Source organism: Chrysochloris asiatica, unplaced genomic scaffold (genome assembly GCF_000296735.1).
Source record: "Chrysochloris asiatica unplaced genomic scaffold, ChrAsi1.0 scaffold00024, whole genome shotgun sequence".
Taxonomy (NCBI): Eukaryota; Metazoa; Chordata; class Mammalia; order Afrosoricida; family Chrysochloridae; genus Chrysochloris; species Chrysochloris asiatica.
In genome coordinates, this window is record NW_006408542.1 from 8245292 (window position 1) to 8254115 (window position 8824).

Below are 8824 nucleotides of genomic sequence, written 5' to 3' on the forward strand. Positions count from 1 at the left end.
TGTACATATTTATAACTTTCTGCTAAATACTGTAGACTCTGAGCCAGATGGCTTGAATTTTAATTTGGCACTGCTCCTCCCTGCCTATGTGTGCTTGTTGCTTATGCAAAGTTTTGTGGGTTTCTTTGCATTACAATGAATACTTTTAAGCAATTGCCAGTACATTAATAACAAGTAACACATTCTTCTTTTCTAAAATCTATCAATTTCTATTAAGAGACACTAAAAGAAGCCCAAACTAGACTAGTACTGGTATCCCCCACTCTTCCAAAGTTTGCTTTATACCTCTTTGCATTTGCAAACACCTACATCAGTGCCTATTTTCGCTTAAAAGAAAGAAATCCAAAAATAATTTTTGCTTTTATTTGTTTTTTTAAAAAGTAGGGAAAGCAAAACTAGCAGTGTTTTGCAGTCAGCCTTTCAAAAGACACTATGTACCTCAAGCAGCAAAGTGGCACCTCCAAGCTCCTACCCTGAGAACTACACTTAGCATCTCAGCATCAATCCAGCACAGTTTTGAGCTGTAGCGATGAACACTATTGGTTAATGTGATGTTAGATTTTCTGGTTTATTTAGTATGACTTGGTAGGCTATTTTTTGGGGGGTCTGGAAAGCCTCCAAAAGTTTTCCCATATAAATTAATAGTAATTGCCTCTTTGATTCATGCTGTTACAGCAGTTTTAGATTCATGGTCAAAGAAACCGTAGCCACTCCAAGGGGTGAAGCAGAGTTTCAGATTCTAATTTCTCCAGATTCTGATCCTTCAATGGAGTGCAACATGGGCCTATATGGGGTCAGAGTCTGGGAGGGGCCAGGCTGCATACCTGTTTGAGGGCAGGGGGGAACCTAAGGGGATTGGTCCTATTAGGTGACCTGATTCGCATTTTAGCTCATCTCCTGGATGGGAAGATTGGTCCCATTCAGTAACCTGATTAGCATTTTAGCTTGTCTTCTTGGCACAGAGGGCAGTGAATGATTATTACCTTTTCTTGTTCGATGCCCTCTCAGTTTACAAAAGTTTCACAGGAACACTCTACTTTTGGATAGTGAAGTAAATCTGTATTTCTTGTTCTAATACTTAAACAGATAGAATTCTTTTTAAGGCAGGCTGCTGTCCACACAAGTTACAAAATAGCTACTCTGGTAGCGTAGTGGTTATGAATCGGGCTGCGAACCACAAGGTCAGCAGTTCAAAACTATCAGCTGTTCCGTGGGAGAAAGATGAGGCTTTCTGCTTCCGTAAAGATTTACAGCCTCAGAAACCCTGTGCAGGGTCACTATGAGTTGGAACCAACTCTACGGCACATAACAACAACAACTTTTTCATTGAGGATTTTAAACCCCTGACCTTCAAGAAAGCTTTAGGGAAATATTTACCCCATTTCTTTCTTAAAGAATTGTTTTGTTTTTTCATACTAGATATCTAATTTTAAAAAGTCATACAGCTATATATTTTGCTTCAGCTAAAAAGCATAGGAAAAGTGTACACCCATTAAATGTGTAAGATATACGAAGTTAAGAGATGAAATCTTTGGATAAACTCTAGTCTATACAAAGTCCTGTTGTGGCGCTGTGGGTTAATGAGCTGGACTGCAAAGCCGTTTGAGCTGAAAGGTTGTCAGTTCAAGCTCACGAGCTGCTCTCCAGAAACCCTATACAGGGTCGGAAACAACTCGAAGGCACTTAACAACAACAACAACAACATACAAAGTACTAGGTTTGCTCCTCTTCAAAAAGTGAAGGAACCGAACACAATTTAACAGGAAAAATGTATTGTCTTTTCACAATTATAAAAAACTCTAGCTTTGTTAAAGCTTCTTATTCCATGTGACAGCATCTAAAATGCCGATCCGTGGAACTGGTGTGTCCTTCTTCCTTAGCCATTTATGAAGCAGTTTCCATGGATTTCTGGTAGGATTTCACAGACAAAGGTCAAAAGGTTATCCAGGACGTCATCCGTGTTTTACCAGTAGTAGGTCTAAAGGATAGTCATCTTCTCTTGGTTCTCCTGCTGTACTTCAATGCTGCAGCTGCCACGGGGGTCCCAGAGCTCCATCTTCCTTGGCCTTGAACTCTTTCTCCCTTTGCAGGCCGTACTGCTCATTTTCAGCCTGCTTCTTCTTTGGCCTGCTTCAAACTCCGGTTCATTCGCTCGTGGGCCTAGGACACCTTCGCAGCGCGCCTCTCCTCTTGGACCAGCTGCTGAATGCCTGGCGACTGACTAGTAATGGCGGCGGCGGCGACTCTAAGGCCAAGGTGAGGGCCCCGCGGGTCAGCCGACCCAGTCCCTTATGCAGAATTCTTAATCTCTCTATGCCTCAGTTTTGTTGTTGTTAAGTGCCGTCGAGTTGGTTCCGACCCATAGCGACCCTGTATAGGGTTTCTGAGGAGCAGCTGGTTTACTCACCTGTAAAATGGGGAGTCTTAACTTCCTTCTGACTGCAGCCTTTATCTTCCTCGTGCCTAAAGATAAGTCATTTACTACCATCCAAAGGTTTGTTCAGGATTATTATGAGTATTTCTGTTTACCATTGACTTTTTAGAGAAAATAAATGATTGAATTATTCATTTATTCGAATTTCCCAGATACCTGATTTTATGATTTTCTTCTGGTTTTAGTACTTCCTCTAAGGGCGTTTTCACAGTAGGTTTTTGTGTGGGAAATCGTCTGATGTTTTCATACAAAGAACAACCGTATTGCCTTCTGATTTTTAAATGATAGCTTTACTGAACATTAAATTAGAAACATGTGGTATCTTCTCAGCGCAGTGGGCAGAACAGCTGGCTGGTAAAATTCTGTGTTTATTGTTATTTTCCTGTAATACTTTCCCATTGTTTCTGAGTTTTACACTTTTTAACTGGATTACTCTTTCTTTCGGGAAGCTTTTAGAATTTTCTCTTAGATTGTGAAGCCCTTGTTGTTGTTGTTAAGTGCTGTTGAGTCGTTTATCGCAGCAACCATATATAGGGTTTCGATCAGCCACTGGTGAGCTTGAACTGCCAACCTTGTGGTTCAAACCGACCTTGCAGTCCAATGCATTAACCCGCAGAACCACACAAAAACTACTATGTGTCCCCAAATGATATCTAAAATTTGAGTTTTCATCTTTTCCTTTCCTTTTTTATGTTTAGCACTTAATACTCTATATACCTTTTCAGTTTGTAGCGTTTCATATTTTATTTTAGGAAATTATTGGTCATAGCTCTTCAAATATCTACTTGTTTTTGTTGACTTTGTTATCTTGTTCTGTTGTGCTGTTATGTACAATATCTCAACTCTCATATCTCTTATATGTATTCATAATTTCCCACATAGTTCCATAAATTTAGTTTTGAATCTTTTGGGGACAGCTTTTCTTCTTAGTTGTCTCCCTCACTAAGTCAGTCTTCAAATGTATCCATCCTTCCTTTCATTCCATCTTTTGGGTTATTTTGTTATAGCAGTTTTAGATTCAAGAGTGTCACGGCAGCTCTTGATCAGTCATCGAAGAAACCAAAGCCACTTGGAGAGGTGAAGCAGAGTTTCAGATTTTATTAAGCCAGCTGGCTCAGAGGAGCTAATTTCTCCAGATTCTGAGTCTCCCAATGGAGTGCAACATGGGCCTATATGGGGTCATAGTTAGGGAGGGGCCAGGCTGCATACCTGTTTGAGGGCAGGGGTGGAAACCTGGGGAAACGGTCCCGTTTGGTGACCTGATCAACATTCTAGCTTGTCTCCTCAGTGGGGAAGATTGGTCCCACTCAGTAACCTGATTAACATTTTAGCTTGTCTTCTGGGCAGAGAGGGCAGTGAATGATTTTACCTTTTCCCGTTCAATTTTGATATTAGAATTTTCATACTTACATTTCTACTTGGTTCTTCTGTATGATTCTTGTTTCTTGTGTCATGAGACTAATATTCTTTCTTTTGCTTACTTTAAATTCTTAATCTATTTGTTCTATTATTCCTCCTTTGCTAGCTACATGTGACCATATGTTGTCTTTTGCTTTGTAGAACTTGTGCCCTTTAAATGCCATTTTTCCTTCTGAGTGTGTATTTCCCAGAGGTATTTGCTACCTCACTTAGTAATGAGTGTTTAGGGGTATAAATCAAAGCTCAGGCTTCAGTTTGGAAACTTGGTAAATTTGAGCTGCCATTTCCTTCCCACACAACTTTCTAGTTTCCTGGGGGTCTCTTGTTGGAGCTTATGCTAGTTTACCAAATGCATGTGATTCCCTCTTGGGTTTTGTTGTTGTTGTTGTTGTTTTGCTCCATGTGCTTTAGTTCTGTCTTATTTTGTTTTTTGTTTCTTGGGTTTGGTTCTGGGGAGCAAATTGGCGGCCTGGGCCAGTTAACCACCATGCTTCAAGTGTACATTCTATATAATATTTCCAGTTCTGAAGCTGTCCTATTCTGTTTGAAAAACACAGGGTACAATATGGCTGCTGCCCAATTTCACAGTTGTTACAAAAATAGATGCATATTATTGTTTAATGGACTTGGCCATGAAATTTACTCTCTCTGGGGACTGCTGCAATGAGTTTAATGCTATACTGAAGTGTATAGCGTAGTATTATAGACTCAATTCAGATTTTATTTTCTTGATGAAAGGGCAAAAACTCCACCTTCATGGGTATAATTCATGCACCTGAATGATGACCATCTGGTTCTACCTCTAGTACTCCTTACCAGTCTTGATGATTTACTATGACAGTCAAGTCACCTCTTAAATTGTATGGTATTTTAATAAGAAGTTTAAATTGAATTTTACTTTCATTGATTTCTACAAAGTCAAGCAATTCACTTCAGCATTATAAATCCTGCACCAACAGCAGATCAGTCAAGCAGTAATAATGAAGAGCAATGCTCTTTCTGTTCTTTTTTATTTTTCATGCAACTTCCTACTTTTGTACATCTTTTTGTGAGGAGATTTGCTTGAGAGTTGATGGGGCGTTTCACTACCAACTCATATAAAAGCTTATCTTCTGTGTGGAAAAAAAAAAAAAAAAGCTTTTTATGTGAATTGTGTGAAGGTTTCCAGATCAGATAGTTTTACATTCAGTAAATCAAATACCTTGCTTCATTATAATAATTGCAAATGAACCATCAGTTAACAATATTTACCTCTGTTTCCTTTAACTCTTGAATTCTTCCCTGTGTCAACCACTACCATTATCTTTCCTCTGTCAACATCCTTCCTGTTGTATATTACTTGCCCTACACCCTCTAGCTTTGAATAATTTGCTCCCCCCACCTTCTGAGAATAACCAACCATAAAATGTTTCATTTTATCAGGAAAATCTCTTAACTTTCTTCAACAGTGAAATAAATTAACATAATTTTTTTTGGTTTTAGAATTTCTTATGAGGGTCATAAAAAGAATTTGTGTTAAATGTCAAAGTTAATTATTGAGAAGTCATTTAAAATCTTTCTCTGAATGGAGGTGGGCTTAATGGCAGATAAGGGAGAAATATGGTGGAGGTCTCAGCTAGCAATAATAGAAGACTGGATGAAGCAAGTTCAGGGGATAGTCTCAGAACTCTGAACTACATACAAAGGAGTATCTAGAAAGATGAAAGGCTTCCTGCTAGTGGGATTTATAGCAGAAGCAAGAAAGGTGGTATTTTTAAATCTGTGACTCAATGGGTCCCAGAGAGGCTATGTTGGGTGTGACAGAGCATGTGAAAGATCAGGGGAGCACTCTTACCACAGAGGTCTGACTGATCCTTGGAGATAATGGTGTGAACTTTTTTTTTCCTGTTCATTTGACTTGCACTGTCTGCACACCTCCATTATGGTGACTAGAGGGGGGTACCTGAGTGAATGGGCACACACACACCCCCATCCTGGAGGGTTCTACTACACAAGCATGAGAATCTGCTAGGCAAAGACTGCTGCATGCAGAATCTAAGTGGCGGAAGGAGTCAACAGGAACTGCTTAAAACTGAACTGTCTCCCAGAATGGCTCGAGCCAGACCTTAGCTGTTTTTTACTGGGAGAAGCACCTTAATGGGGTTGTGAAGGGGGAGGGAGACAGACTAAAAAAGGAAACAGGCCAAAAAATTAGATCCTGAGTTATTTCATAAGGAGCAACAGTAACATTTTGAAATTTCTCAGGTGGCCTTGAAGGCAAGAAGCCAAGAGAGGGACATTAAAGCCATATTCACATTTTGCTACAGGTTTTTTTGTGTGTGTGTGTGTGTGTAACTATAGACTGTAGTATTGAATCTGTTTTTGCTGTTGTTGTTTTGGTTTTTGGTCCCCTTTTTACCTTTGGGGGCCTCTTTTCTTTCCCTATGTTACCCAAGAAAAGACAACACTTGTGGTCATATAGCCAAACTGCAACCACACCCTATAAAATCCCACCATCTAGGCAAGAGCCAATTCCAGCTGTTATATACCAGATAGACAGCCAACACCTGCTACAGTTACTCTGAGTTGAGTAATAAGAAAAGTTAAAAGGGAAGCCCATCTGCTGATAACATCTACTTGGAAACAATCAGAAAGCTTAATAATATATCACCATATATTCATTTAATGATTGGAAACACATCTAATTATTTGAAAACGCCCAAGAAACAGCTAAGGATATCAGCATGTGTCTAGAAAAAGGTAGAATAACTGAGACAAATGACCTGTAGGTAGATCTAGACTTTCCATTGGAAGGAGGGCAGACTTTGGAACTTCCTGAGAAGGAATTCAAGAAACTATTGAGATGCATCTAAATGCTCCACAAAAGGGCTGAGAAAAATAAGGAATAAGTCAGGGAGGTGCAACAGGAACAATCAAATTAGATAGAAACAGCATTGGAAAAAAATTGAAAAACTGAAAAAAGAGCTCCCAACAATGAATAATAAAATATAAAAAATGGATAATACACTGAAAAAGCAAAGGAGTAGATTTGAAGAGATGGAAGCCAGAACCAATGAGCTCAATACTACTAAAATAGAAGAGCAAGCAGAAAAAGGAATAAAAATATCCAAAGGAAGTCTAAGATTCATGTGAGACAACATGGAGAGTAATAACTTGAGAATTATTGGAATCCCGGAAGAGGAAGAATCATAGACAACCACAGAAGAGATAGTTGAAGAGCTTCTGGAAGAAAAATTCCCTAACATCCTGAAAAACTAAAAGATAAGCATTCAAGAAGCTGACTGAATCCCAGGAAGGATAGACCCTAAAAGAAAATTACCAAGACATACCTTAATCAAGCTCTCCAAAATCAAAGACAAAGAGAGAATCCTGATAGCAGCTAGGAAAAAAAGAGACAAGCAAATCAGATTAGACTCTGTTCTCTCAGCAGAAACCATGCAGGCAAGAAGACAATGGGGAGACATACACAAAACCCTGAAAGAAAAAAAGCAGCCAACCAAGAATCATCTACCCAGCATAGCTGCCAATCAAATACGACAGTGTAATAAAAACAGTCCAGGATAAACAGAAGGTAAAGGACTTTTTCAAAGCCAACCCAGCACTTCAAAACATCCTAAAGGGAGTTCTTTGGATTGAGAACCAACAAGAACAGACAACAACCAGAGATTGACAGATGTGGCAGTACCACTTGGAACTCAATCAGCAGATGGAAGAGTACAGAACAGAACAAAGCTACAAGAACAAATTCAGAGAATCTGGGAAGTCAGTCTATGTTCAAAACAATTATAATATGACAGAAGATAAAAATATAGGAATGGTGATCCAGGTGATGAGGTCAGGTAGATTACTGGATAAAATAGACTGTTTCAAGTGGAAGAAAAAGTTAATGGAATATAGGGTAACATCAAAGAAAATTACTATGTTACAACATAACAAGAAAATGAAAACCCAAGAAGAACATGGAAACATTAAACTATGAAAACACTGGCAATAAAGACCACACAAAAAAACATGAACTCAGCAAGGAAGGCATATAGAACAAAGAAACCGGCAGCACCACATACACACACAAAACATGACAGCAATTAATTCATACCTATCGATAATTACACTGAATGTCAATGGATTAAATGCACCAGTTAAGAGATAGACAATGGCAGAATGGATAAGAAAACAAAGATTCTTCAATAAACTGTCTGTAAGAGAAACACTTTATACCCAAAGACAAAAACAGGTTAAAAGTTAGAGGATGGAAAAATATATACTAAGCTAATTGCAATAAAAAGTGACAATGCTAACCTCTGGTAAAATAAACTTTAAGGTAAAACCCAGCATAATAGATAAAGATGAACATTATTTCATGATTAAAAGGTCAATTGAACAAGATGACATAACCACAATAAACATCTATGCTCCCAATGAAAGAGCTCCAAAATATATACAGCAAACTCTAATAGATTTAGAGAAAGAAATAGATAAATCTACAATAATAGTAGGAGATTTTAACACACCACTTTCTATAAAGGATAGAACAACCAGAAAGAAATTCAACAAAGACAAAGAAGAATTAAACAACACAATCTGTCGGGGACCAACCTCGACACAATTATTAGGAGGGTCTCGATAGGAGGATGTGGAGTCAGCAAATGAAAATAAAATAAAATAAAATAAAAAAACTCAAAGAGTCAGTGGGTCATTTTGAGTCTCAGGCAGATGGTGGTAATGGCTCTCTTCTGATGACTCCTTGCTGACTGCTGCCTTCTCCGTTTATTTCAAAATTGTTGCTTCTTATATCCCCTTTACAATATACTATGATCTCATAATGGTCACGTACAAGCAGTTACAAATCAATCAAATATTATATTGTTACATCAATGGTACAAGAGGAATACAAGGTCACCAAACATTCCTGTGTCTCTATTCCCCTTAGTTACTCCTTAGTTACCGTGATAACGTCTGCCTTCTGTGAGC

The 8824-nt window shown here is 38.5% G+C and overlaps 1 pseudogene; it reads right to left on the reverse strand.

Annotated features, from left to right (window-relative positions):
* Nucleotides 1-1876: 1876 nt before the first annotated feature.
* On the reverse strand, nt 1877-3888 carry LOC102816048 (annotated as a pseudogene).
* Between the last annotated feature and the right edge of the window lie 4936 nt (nt 3889-8824).